Source organism: Entelurus aequoreus, linkage group LG05, assembly GCF_033978785.1.
Source record: "Entelurus aequoreus isolate RoL-2023_Sb linkage group LG05, RoL_Eaeq_v1.1, whole genome shotgun sequence".
In the NCBI taxonomy this organism is placed as follows: Eukaryota; Metazoa; Chordata; class Actinopteri; order Syngnathiformes; family Syngnathidae; genus Entelurus; species Entelurus aequoreus.
The window spans coordinates 41,938,371-41,952,685 of NC_084735.1; the positions used below are offsets into that span (position 1 = coordinate 41,938,371).

At 39.5% G+C, this 14,315-nt stretch overlaps 1 protein-coding gene across 2 annotated transcripts in view; it reads right to left on the reverse strand.

The window, feature by feature from the left end:
- The window catches only part of gabrb4 (gamma-aminobutyric acid type A receptor subunit beta4), a 154,990-nt gene that overhangs the window by 34,177 nt on the left and 106,498 nt on the right, over positions 1 to 14,315 (reverse strand). The gene's annotated exons all lie outside the window — the stretch shown is intronic.

Sequence of the window (14,315 nt, forward strand, 5' to 3'; positions counted from 1 at the left end):
ATCAATACAGTTATACCTTAGGAGTATTTTGAGCTGTCTCTCGGCTAATTGTTATGCTTTAAGTTGCAAGCCAGAATTAGAGTTTCAAGCCTCCCGTAGCAAATGTCACAGTGAACCCTGCAAGATCTATTCTTACTTGTTAGCATTAGCGTATAGCTGGGGATCGACATAACTTAAAATAATATCTAAAACAGGGTTGTCCAAACTTTTTCCATTAAGGACTGCACACGGAAAGCATGCAAGGGCCATTTTGATATTTTTCATTTTCAAAACCAACAAAAAAATATTCTAACCCTTAGGACTTGCCAAGCATCCCGATTTTCCCGGGAGACTCCCGAATTTCAGTGCCCATCCCGAAAATCTCCCTGGGCAACCGTTCTCCCGAATTTCTCCCGATTTCCACCCGGACAACAGTATTGGGGGCGTGCTTTAAAGGCACTGCCTTTAGCGTCCTCTCTCACCTGAAACAGAGACTATTATATGTGTCCGTTATCCATAGGTTTATCTACAACCCATAAAGTAGGCAGGCACGGAGCTATTTCTCAGCATGTGTTTATTCCAGCAGGCACGTTAATACACTGACACACAACATCCGGATTCCCATCATGCATTGCTTCAAAACTACGGCAAGTAGTAATGTCCAAAAACATAACAGAGACGAAGCAGAAGAACGAAGAAGAGGTCTCAAGGTTGGCAATAATGCCCTTAGGGGTTCCCTCAATTTTGGTGAATGTTAAAGGTCCCGTGATCCCAAAATGGTCTCAATCATTAAAAATGTTAAAAATAGGTCACATATCAATATATATGTTTTTTTTTTTACTTTTAACACTTATATATCTATGAATAAACTTGAGATTTATCCATTGCCATGAAGTTGTTTTTTTGTTTTATGCCCTTTAAAAAAAACAAGAAAAAAAAAACATGTTTTTATGGAGCCTACCCCAGCTGCACTCGAGCGGAAGGCAGTCATTATGTATTATTTTCATTTCAACACTTAAATCAGTCTAGATCAACTTCAGATCTATCATTTGGTTGTAAGTTTTTGTTATTTTTTGAGCAATGACCGTTTGCATGGCAGCTTTGTGTCACATTTTCTTGTTACATTAAACCTGTTTGCTCTTTTATTCCACTTGTTATGTTTTTTTGTATTAGTATTTTTAAAATGTGCCATCGGCTACAAATGGCCCCAGGCCACAATTTGGACATTTATCCATTAAAATATAAAAAACTACTAATCGTGTATTTGACGACGAAACAGCTGAAATGAGATACCGTAGAAGTTCACTCTTCAAGGTCAATGCTGTACGTCATTACAATACTTCATAAAACTACAGTAGTTTGTAGTACATTCTATTGTATTGTATTGTTCATATACAATATTTATTATATTAAAGCTTGTTTTCTTCTAAAAAGTCATGTCACATGTTGAAAGTGTGTTGGTTGATTAATTTCAATGGAATAAGTCGTTGATTTGAGTTACAAGTGTTTTGATTTCAGAGCTCTGTGATAGAACTAATTAAGCTCATAAAGTGAGATAATACTGCCTGTATGAATACCCGAATCACACTGTTTTTCATGCTTTTTTTTTAGTATTTCAACTTAGCGTGGCTATCATGCTTTTATTTCTAAATTTTTTGATACATGGCGCATTTGGGATTGAGCCCTATCAACTTCGCGTAGCATCAAGTAAGCATTAAAACCTTTGAAAAACAAAAACATTTTAATGTAGATAAGCTGCTCCAAAGCAAAGATACCAGAGAAATTGTAATGACCAAATTAAGGCTGTCCAAAATAACAAGTGAACTCATGTAATTAGTCACACAAGAAAATTGCAATACTTTCAAATTAATCACATAATTTATATTGAATGTACACATTTGCATTTGTGTCCAAATATTGGGGTATTTTTTATTTTAATGTTTTAATTTCTTAAATTGTGCACGCGTGTAATAATAACCTGTGATTATTAATGATTAATCCAAATTCAAAAGTGGGATCAATCGGATTTAAAAAAAAATAATCGGTTGACAGCACTGAAATAAATAAATCAATATTAGCAACTACTTCATTTTTCCCACCATTCATAAATACAGCGCCATTGGACTCTCAAGGTATAACAAAAAAAACAAAAACATTAAATTAGAATGGACACAAAAACGTTCAGAAAAAATAAAATGTATCAAACAATTACTGAAAAACGTGCTTGTTCAAAATGCCAAGCTTGTAAAAGCAGCCCGGTGAAAAACATGAGCAATGATTCAAGGTCTTGATGCAATCTGTTAGTAACCATTACGCACAAGTGAGAATAACAAGCAAGCACCTCCGCACCTGTTAGGAGGAAGAACTGATGCCAAAATCCCTATCAACAAGATTCCCGTTTCTTGTAGCACACAATCAGCGGTTGTGCAAGTGCAGGTGTAATCCCATTTTCTTCCCGGCTCATGATGGTACTTTTATGGCTTCAATGGAACCTTGCGTGCCCAGAATGCTGCAGTTGGGAATGTTCATTCAGATTAGGTGACAATGGGTTTTGGTGCCATTGTGTTCGGGTCTTGCTTCGTTTTCTGCTCGCTTTATTTTGTGCATACAATAAAACAGGAGTTGTGCAGCATTAAAGCAGAAGTTTTCAGGTAATTAGCAGGTCATTTATTGTAATTATGAAGCACTCTATGACTGCCTGTGATATGCAGGATCTACTATGAATCTCTGTGGACTCAACAATGTCAACAGTGTCAAATAGTCCTTATTTTGAAAGGTATCTGGCATTGGGATGGGTACCTTTCACAATTAAACTGATACGGTACTAATTAATGGTACATGGACATCGGTGATCAACGGTACCAATTTTTGGTACTTGCGTTTACGTTCATGTGTTAATAAATGCCAATTTGTGTAATAATAAAATACATGTTTAAATTTAACGTTTAACAGAGACCTGATCATGATTATTGTGCTGTCCAGTTAAATCTTTTTTTTTTTTTTTTACACTTCTGAGTCTCATTTGCAAGTATTATAGAGTAGACTTTGCATGCAGTTGCAATTCAGGGACATCAGAAAGCAGTAATGTATAAATGTTGTTCTATTGTCGTTGTCAGGAAGTAGTCCTTGCCATTAAGCTCAATGTGCAAGTACGCAGTGTTATACTGTAAATATTGTACTGTATTTATTTATCACCAGCTGTTTGATTGTAACGTAAATAATATTTACGTATTAACAAATCTGGAGGTGTTAAAATGCAAAATCATTAATGCTAATCAGTGTCATGTATTTAGCAAAGCCAATGTAAATTAGTAAAGAACTTGTTTATTTTTTATCAGGCATACTTGTTTTGTTGGCATGGAACATGGTAGGCAAGGCAAGGCAAGGCAACTTTATTTGTATAGCGCTTTTCATACACAAGGCAGACTCAAAGTGCTTCACAGACAACAAAGTGAAATGAAAGAAAATAAAAGCAAAATTAAAATGCAGACAATAAAAATAAAAACAGTGCAGACGTTAAAAGTTAAAAGATTAAAAGATTTAGCTGAAAGCTAAGGTGAACATAAAAGTCTTCAGTCTAGTTTTAAAAGTAGTGAGAGTTGGGGAGAGTCTGACATCTTCAGGAAGTTTATTCCAGCTATGTGTTGCATAGTGACTGAATGATGATCTCCCTTGATTTGAGTTTACTCTTGGAACCGCTAACAGATTGGTCTCAGAAGATCTTAGTGATCTAGAGGGCGTATATAGTGGGAGCATATCAGTGATATACTTGGGCCCTAGACCATGTAGTGATTTATATGTGAGCAGGAGGATTTTGAAATCTATTCTCTGATGTACAGGGAGCCAATGTAAGGATTTAAGAATTGGTGTAATGTGCTCACATTTTTTGGTCTTTGTTAGAACTCTAGCAGCAGCGTTCTGAACAAGCTGTAGCTGCCTGACAGTTTTTTTGGGAAGACCTGCAAGGAGACCATTACAATAGTCTAGCCTACTGGTAATAAAGGCATGTACAAGTTTGTCTAAGTCTTGAGCTGACATGAGCCCTCTAAGTCTTTTTACATTTTTGAGGTGATAGTAGGCCGATTTTGTTACTGATTTGATGTGACTGTCGAAATGTAAATCAGAATCTAAAATAACCCCAAGATTTCTGGCTTTATTTGAGGTTTTCAGGGACAGTGATTGAAGGTGTTGGATGACTTTAAACCTTTCTTTTTTAGCACCAAAAACAATTATCTCAGTTTTATCTTCATTTAGTTGTAGGAAATTTTGGCACATCCAGTGTTTGACTTGCTCAATGCACTGGCACAGAAGATCTATGGGGCGATAGTCATTAGGTGATAGCGCTACATAGATTTGGGTGTCATCGGCATAGCAATGATGGTCAATGTTATTATTTTGCATGATTTGTCCTAGTGGGAGCATATAGATGTTAAATAAAGTCGGCCCCAAGATTGAACCTTGGGGGACTCCACACGTTACGTTGGTTGGTTCTGATACAAAGTCACCAATGGAAACAAAATAGTTCCTATCTTGTAGATATGACTTGAACCAGCTTAAAACTGTGCCTGAGATCCCCACCCAGTTTTCCAACCTGTCCAAAAGTATTGAGTGGTCGACAGTGTCAAATGCAGCACTGAGGTCCAAAAGCATTAATACTGAAGTTTTGCCAGAGTCTGTGTTTAGACGGATGTCATTTATAACTTTAAGAAGGGCCGTCTCTGTGCTATGAAGAGGTCGAAATCCTGACTGGAAGTTGTTGTGGCAGCCAGTAGAAGCCAAGAAGTGATTTAGTTGTTGGAGGACATTACATAGACTACATTTACATTGCAGGCCAAAGTGGACCAAGTCGGATTTTTTCTAAATCCTTTTTTTTCTCAGCTGACTGTTTAGATTACAAGTAAAATGTGATCTTTATCAGACTCCAGTAAAAATGTGCACAGGCCCCAATGTGGCCTCAATGTGACCTTATGCCGATGATTGCAAGATTTATTTTCCCATGGCACAAAATAACACTGTTTAACGTCTTATTGACTGCCTGCACGACATCAAAGCCTGGCTTTCAGCTAACTTCCTGAGCCTAAATGAAGACAAATTAGAAGTTATGTTGTTCGGTCCAAGTCGCTCTCCCTCCCCCAACGTTAACCTCGGCACTCTGACCCCGTATCTCAGCGACTGTGTCACAAACCTGGGGGTATAGTTTGACTCAGATTTTAAATTCGAAAAACAAATCAGCAGCGTCGTTCAAAAAAGCTTTTATCAATTACGCCAAATAGCGAAAGTGAAACCGCTTCTATCAGGACATGATCTCGAGAAACTAATCTTTCTGGGTATTTGTTCTGTTGTGTTTATGTTGTGTTGCGGTGCGGAAGTTCTCCAGAAATGTGTTTGTCGTTCTTGTTTGGTGTGGGTTCACAGTGTGGTGCATGTTTGTGACTGTGTTAATGTTGTTTATACGGACACCCTCAGTGTGACATGTGTGGCTTTTGACTAAGTATGCTTTGCTTTAACTTGTGTGTGTGTTTTTAAAATTAACGTGATCATTAAAGTTTGTAATGTGCGTACAATGAGTCAGCATTTCTTGACATCTCCAAGCTAAGACATTTGTTAACCCGTCCAACACTACATAATTATTATTATGAACAAAAAAAGCCAGGACAAGGGGAATACATAATCACTTAACATTTTTTATCAAATTTCTTTAACATCATGTTCATGTTAACATTCATCAGCTTCTTGAGGTTGTGATTCTTGCGTTAAAATAACAATTAATATGTCTACCCCCCAAAAAAGTCTTAGAAGAAATGTGTAAAGCAGGCCACTGTAGCAGCATGAAAAAAATGAGTAACAACACATGTTTCAAACCTGTAGGAGATCATGTTTGAAGGCAAAATTAGTTGACTTTTAGCTCATTAAGTAAATGATTAAATAGAGTATGGAGGTGAACAACCAACTACACAAAATAACCTCCACAATATCGTTTTTGGAGAGGACGGGTGGCCCCAACGGTATTGTATTCCCTGAGGGGTAGGCTCATTGTGCCACGCGCGCCTAATCTCAATCTAATTAAAATGCTTTGCAAGGGCTATGCTCCGTAAGCATTAACATGAGATCCTTGATTTTCTTGTACTTTGATTTCAACGTTATTTGTTAAAAAAAACCCGCCAATGATTGTTTTGAAACTCTGAAATATGAATGATGTACACAACAATCACAATGGATCAGATATTGTTAAAATAAAATATAAACTATGTCTAAATTGGGTCTTATTATGTACCGTTTCTTCTGGCCTATAAACAAATACTTTTTTCAATGGCTTTGAACCTTGCGGCTTATAAAACAGTCAGCAAATGTTCTTATTTTTCTTTGCTAAAGGATATAATGTTTTGTATTCAACAAATAGTTTTCATATTACATTGCAGGTGCTACGAGGTGAAAATTTACTTCCTTTTCCGTGCTTTAAACCGGAAGTGTAACTGTCCATAGCGTTTCTGATCGAAAGGATTCTTCATTCATCACTCCAAGCAATGTTTGTATGTTTTACAATATACCTAAAAATATTCATACTTACTCAATCATACTTTATAAATAATATATTTATTTAAATAAAGCATGTTTCTCCTCTGTTGACAGCAGTGTTGGCGCTAGGAATTTTCAAAATGGGGTCACAGGGACCCCATCAAGTCATAAAAATGGGGTACATTTTTGGGGTCCCACTTGTTTGTAAGCGTTTTGAAAACAAATGACAAATGTATGCATTATCCTGTTATATCTCACATTCTATATTGTGTTTTGGAAAAAGGTTGTCATAAGCGTTACTTAATTAATTTAAAAAAATATATAAAAAAATAAAACAAATTTGTATACATATGTAAATGTTTTCAGTTATAAACATTCATTCACTTTCTTCTTTCCTTCATGGATCTAAACTTTACAGATGCTGGTAGTTTTTCTATGTTTTTGTTAAACAAGTTGTAGGTGTATTTATTTCAGTATACAAGAGTAAAAAGTGTTTTGCTTGGGTCATGAAATGATGATAATGGTGTGCCAGGGCATACATACGTTTTATATTTAACACTTAAATCTCTGGAGTCTACATCAACTTCAGATCTATCCCTCATTTCAAAATGTTTTAGTTTTTTTTATGTTGTTTTTTTGTTTGTTTGTTTTCTGCCCTTTTTTGTCAAACAAAACTATGTTTTTTATGGCAAACACAAAATATGCAAAATCTTCTACCAAAAATATTTTTCAAAGTGGAATATTCGATGTGAAGTAATCGGAACCTTGGATAGGTCAATAATTCATAATAACATTGATTTTGATTCAATATTATGCTTTGAGCAATGACAGTTTGAAAGAAAAAAAAACAGCTTTGTTGTATTAGTCGACATTGCAACTTTTTCTAAATTACATTTCACCTGTAAGCTTTTTTATTTCACTTTTTTTATGTTTTTTTTATTTTAATAGTATTTTTGGAATGTGCTGTGGGCCTTTATAAAATTAGCTGTGGGCCGCAAATGGCCTCCGGGGCACACTTTTGACACACTTGCTATAGATAATAAAAAATGTAATCTGATAAATCTATCAATAAAAAGCAGAGCCTGGCAACGCATGCGTGTTTATCATAACTCTCTCTCTCTCTCTCTCTCTCTCTCTCTCTGTCTCCGCCCCTCCCTCATGAATGCTGCTGCGCGCACCCCTCCCCTCCCTCCCTCCCCACACCCAGACACACACACAGCGTGCCTCTTCCTTGTGACACAAGAGAATCAGAAGGACGACACCGCAGCGCTCCAATAAGACACACTCAGATCTTCTGTTTCTAGCCGATACTACATAAAACATAACGTAAAATAACACAGTAACGCATCATGTAGTAACGGTAACTGAGTTACTGAATACAAAAAATAACGCGTTAGATTAGTAGTTACCGCCGAAACTACTACTTTGTAACGCGTTAGTCCCAACACTGGTGATAATAGCTGTGATATCAAGCACTATGGGCTCCATGTATCAAAATCAATATCATGGTGACTTACTCAATGGACATTTGTTCGTTTGGTCAAGCTTTCCCGGGTCATTTTGGGTTTCTACCACTGCAGGGTTTGTTTGTGGAAACAATTCTTCATTTGCTGTCTTTGACTAGGGATTTTCATAGTCAAATCTGATTTGTCAGGTTTTGCCCAAAGTCAACGATTTTGTGGTGATGCTATGTAATACTTTAAACTGACGGGTCACTATAAGTGTGACTAACATTACATGATTCTCGATGGCCGGATTTGGGCAGCCAGTTATGTGTCTGATACTGTAGCAGCGCGTCCTGACGAGCCTCGATCACATCCGCCATGCAGAAGCATCTTCACAACAACATTAGCAAAATATGTTTGTGCGCAGTCAAAAATATTTTTTGAGTAAGAGATGCGGGAGGCCAAAACACAGCCAGCTGCTTTTAGACATGCCACACAAGGAAGCAGCGACGGCTCTGACGAAGGCTGAAAGTGACAACCGAAACTGTTAGCAGGTAAGCGTGATCTGCACAAAAAGCATATTTTAATCATTTCTTTTTTTTTTGTTTTTTTTTGTCCTGTCCAGCTACTCAGGCAAATCATATAGTTGATGTAGATGCCCATATCGGCTGTACACATTTACTTTACAAACGAGAAGTGTTGGATACTTCTCTTGTTGCCTTATTTGTATTTGACTTTAATAAATGTATTTATATTATCATTTGGTGCAGCCGGGCCGGAGCAGGAGGGGATAGAAAGAGAAAAAAAGGAAGACAGAGGGGGAAATTGGGGGGACACGAGGGAGATAAGACAGGGAGACAACAACAACAGCAAACACAAATATAACAATAACAACAACAACAACAACAACAACAACAACAACAATAGAACAACATCAGCAAATAGGATATGTACAAATATGATGGTAAAAGTGATAGCAAAGAAGCAGTTAGTGAAATAAATAAATGGCAATGACCATTATTACACTACAAATGGAGCAATACAAATACCAATAGAAATAGCACTATTGATAATGAATAATAACAATAATTACCTCTATAATTAACAATTAAATTGTTCAAATGCAACAATACATATATGTAATGATAACTTGAAATACAAAAGAAAGCAGATAGATGGAGGGGAAGAAAGAGAAGCCAACCATATTAACCTTGTAGATTGTTATAGTAACAGTAGGTTAAGCTTTGTCAGTGTGCCATGTGTTACCCAGTTTACTCATATCTTAATACTATTATCTTTTACTTATTTTCTTTTAGATGGATTAATGTATTGCTTTTCCAGTGGACCTATTATGTTACACTATAACAAGCGCAGTTGTTGTATACCTGATGTTTGCTGTAATATTGACACATATTAGAAATATTATGTCTTTAATGGATATACTAATGTTAAATAGCAGACGGCATCAACAAATGAGTTTAGGTTGCGCTACGAACATAACACCAAGAAGGTCTCGGAATTGCTGGATTAGATGCGGGTCAGAAACAAAGACTGGTGGGAGAGAGTTGTTTTGAGGGAATTTTTGGAGTGAGAGTTAAAATAAATGTCTCTAAATTCATCTAACAAGATCTATGAAATGATGAAATAAGTTTTAAATCCGAAGGAAAATACCTTTATTCGTGCTCCGAGTAGGATTGGTATTGTTGTGTACATGCTTGCCAGTTCTGCGGAATACAGAGTTATTGCTAAAGAGTTTAGAGCGCACAAATCTAGCGTCAAGAGGTTTGTGTATGCTTTCTTCTTTACCTTGTCATATACCTACTTCATTCTCTTCCATCGCACTTGTTTTTGTTCGGGAGTCCAAATGAAGACACATTCTCCATTGCCTTAGCTACCTTTTTAAATCAATCTCAGTTTTGTTTTTTCTCTCCCATAGATGCACTTCAAAATGTTTCATTTTGTGAAGCAAATAAACAGTCCCCTATTCATTCCTGTTTTTGCGGGTTGCGCATGCTTGACACGAAGGGTCCTCTGCGGTGGCACACACCTACTCGAGAGATCTGGTTTTCAATCGCATAATCTTGGTGTGCTGGTCTGAATTTTCAAAGGCTTAACACAATCAGATTAGGTTTTTCAAGGTATTGTAGAATGCTTCCTTTGAGCCGAGTTATTTGTGAAACCAGACTAATTTAATGCATGGAAACGTAGTCAATGTCCGAAGATTTAACTGCGAGGTTGATAGTCGACTACTTCGACTTCCCCTAATCGAATTGTCAAATCTTCGACTATTTGAAGAAAGACCCAATTTGTTGTGATGTCTTCTTTGTCAGTCTTCTTTGCTAGGTACACGGAGCCCTTCCATCGTTAACACTGTGTGCCACTCAGTTTTGTGAGCATGGCTTGGCAAGTTCGAAATTTACACCACCATGTCATGCCAGTCCTGACTTAGCTCAACTTTTATGACCAGTAGTTCATCTTCCGTATATTGAAACTCAAAAAGATAACATCCTTATTCGTCCCAAAACATTTGGCGTAATCTCTCACGTAGTCTGCCACTAGTAGTGGTAGCAAACATAGAACATCTCAAAGCTGTTGTTGAGAGAAGTAGTGTTTGTTACCTATGAAATCAATGCATCCAGGAAAGAAGTTCCGGTAATGCTTAAAATGAGGAAAACACTGTAAATATTGTAAGATATCATGAATGTGTCTGATACTTACAGCATGCATATGACATGTTGTTGGAGGTTTTTGATGATTTTTAGAGGGCTTGATAGGCAAAATAGGTCAATCCCCATCACATTGCATTGTTAGTTGCCTCTTGCTAGCATATTTTCACTATTTATAACTTACAGAAAAGAGAAACGTGTGTTCTTGTCTCACATAAGAATTGTGAATGATGGGCAAAATTCCTATATAAGAGCACTTCTCCTTTAAAGCATCCACGTTTTTCAACAAGGCACATTTCTATTAATATGCAGTGTTGGGACCAACGCGTTACAAAGTTTCGGCGGTAACTAGTAATCTAACATACAGTTTTTTATATTCAGTAACTCAGTTATCATTACTACATGATGCGTTACTGCGTTATTTTACGTAATTTTTCATGTAGTATCAGCTAGAAACAGAAGATCTGAGTGTGTTTTATTGGAGCGCTGCGGTGTCGTCCTGAATCTCTTGTGTCACAAGGAAGAGGCACGCTGTGTGTGTGTCTGGGTGTGGGGAGGGAGGGAGGCAAGGGGTGCGCGCAGCAGCATTCGTGAGGGAGGGGCGGCGACAGAGAGAGAGAGAGAGTTATGATAAACGCGCAAGCGTCGCCAGGCTCTGCTTTTTATCGATAGATTTATCACATTGAATTTTTTATTATCTATAGCAAAGTTGTCAAAAGTGTGCCTCAGAGGCCATTTGCGGCCCACAGCTAATGTTTTAAAGGCCCACAGCACATTCTAAAAATACTATTAAAATAAATAAAAACATAGCAAAAGTGAAATATAAAAGCTTAAAGGTGAAATGTAATTTAGAAAAAGTTGCAATGTTGACTAATAAAACAAAGCTGTTTTTTTTCTTTCAAACTGTCATTGCACAAAACATAATATTGAATCAAAATCAATGTTATTATGAATTATTGACCTATACAAGGTTTCGATTACTTCAAATCAAATATTTCACTAAGAAAAATATTTTTGGTGGAAGATTTTGCATATTTTGTGTGTTTGCCATTAAAAACATAGTTTTGTTTGACAAAAAAGGGCAGAATACAAACAAACAAAAAAACAACATAAAAAAAACTTAAACATTTTGAAATGAGGGATAGATCTGAAGTTGATGTAGACTCCAGAGATTTAAGCGTTAAATATAAAATGCATGTTTGCCCTGGCACACCATTATCATCATTTCATGACCGAAGCAAAACACTTTTTACACTTTTATACTGAAATAAACACACCTACAATTTATTAAATAAAAACTTAGAAAAAACTACCAGCAGCTGTAAAGTTCAGATCCATGAAGGAAATAAGAAAGTGAATGAATATTTATAACTGAACACATTTACATATTTATACAAATTTGTTTTCTTATTTTATAATTTAAAAAAAAATGAATTATGTAACGTTTATGACAACCTTTTTCCAAAACACAATATAGAATGTGAGATATTGTCATGTCTGTGATCATGTCTTGTTCAAGTCATGTTCTGTTTGGTTTTTGGACACGTAGTTTCTGCTTTTTCACTCTCTTGTTTTGTCACCATAGCAACCATTAGTTTCACCTGTTTCACATTTTGAGTCACACATCTGTTTTCAGTAATCATGTCACTATTATTTAAACCGATAGTTGCCAGGAAGTCAGCCTGGTGACATTAACTCTGCTACCTTTCATTCCAAGCCATTGCTCCATGCACGTTTTTCATGCCACAGTAAGTGTTGTATATTTCATGTTCATAGTTTTTGCCTTTGAGATAGTCTTTTGTTTTCATTAGCCAAGTTTGTACTTCCGCACTTGTGCGCGCTTTTCGTTTGTTACTTTTGTTAGTGTTTAAATAAATATGTCCTTACCTTCACGCCTTGCTCGCTCCAACTTTCCTTTGCATTCCGGGAAAACAAACCATCCCATAGTCCACGCATTGACAGAATGTCGCCAGCAAAGACGTTTTTCCGCGAGAAAGTTGGATGAGTTGGACGAGGGAGCGTGGGAGGTCCTGGGCGCTATGGAGGCAGAAACTCTGCGCTTTTCCCCAAGGGAGTGCAAGGGGATGATGTGGGGGAATGGAGGCAAGCTGGTGCCGATCGGCGCGTCGCTCCCGTCCAGGAAACGCCGGCAAAAGCAAAAGCCGTCAGGAAAGGCTTCTCCGAGCCGACACAACACGCCGCTCCCAAAAGCTCCTTCTCCTCCGGGTGGAAGCAAGCAGCAGACAGCCCGGCTTCGCCCTGATGACGTCACAGACGAGCATTTTTTTTTCAATGCTTTTTCTTTTGATCACCCGCCTCCAGCAAAAGACTCTAATTCCATGATAAGACATTATCAAAACATGTTTATGGAAATTAGAGCTAATCAGTCACAGCCATCTGAATTTCATGCCCCGCCCCCCAGGACCCAAGCCCCGCCCACATCACAAAATTCTTCTTTTTTTTCACCCACAAAAGCACAGGTGGGGAAGAATAAAATACTTTTTGGACAATTTAGAGGGGAGGATTCTGCCCTCCTCCTGACCTCCCTCCACCCACCCCAAAAAACAGTTCCAGACCGCGGGGAGCGCGTCTGGTATCCGCTCCTTGAGGTGGGGGCTAGGGCTGGGAACTGTTCAGGTGGGGTGGCTCAGCATCACCATGCCAAGCCACAGCCTCCAGCCCGGCCGCTGCCACCGGTCTTTTGGCCTGCTAAGCCGCAACCTCCAGCCCGGCCGCCGCCACCGGTATTTCGGCCCGCTAAGCCGCAACCACCAGCTAGGTCACCTGCACCTGCACCTGTTCCAGGGCTAGCACCAGCATCAAGGCTAGCACATGTTGCTGCACCAGTAGCAGCACCACGGCTAGCACCAGGAGCTGCACCACGGCTAGCACCACCGCTAGCACCAAGGATAGCACCAAGGCTAGCACCAGCTCCAAAGCTAGCACCTACGCCACGACTAGCTCCACGCCCTGCTCCACGCCCTGCTCCACGCCCTGCTCCAAGGCTAGCACTAGCACCACGGCCTGCACAGCGGCTAGCACCAGTAGCTGCTCCACGCCGCCAAGTGCCGCCAGTAGCTGCTCCACGCCACCAAGTGCCGCCAGTAGCTGCTCCACGTCGCCAAGTGCCGCCAGTAGCTGATCCACGTCGCCAAGTTCCGCTAGTAGCTGCTCCACACCGCCAAGTGCCGCCAGTAGCTGCTCCACACCGCCAAGTGCCGCCAGTAGCTGCTCCACGCCGCCAAGCACCGCCAAGCCAAGACCCTCCATGCCAAGACCCTCCATGCCAAGACCCCCCATGACAAGACCCGCCATGCCAAGACCCGCCATGCCAAGACTCGCCGCCTGACGCTCCACGCCAAGCTTTGCCGCCTGACGCACAACGCCAAGCTTCGCCCCCTGACGCACCACGCCAAGCTTCGCCGCCTGACGCACCACGCCGAGCTTCGCCGCCTGACGCACCATGCCAAGCTTCGCCGCCTGCCACGATGAGGACGTGCGCAAATTCCATGCCTGCCACGATGACGACGCGCCCGCCTCCTCGTCGGCCACGGAAGTGGCCGCTACCTGGTCGTCCGCCACGCCAAGTGCGCCGACCTCCTTGTCGGCCACGGATGTGGCCCTTCCCAGGTCGCCCACCTCGTCAGGTACAGCGGCGGTCTACGCGTCGCCACCACCTGATTCTACCCCGGTGGATTCGGGGACACGT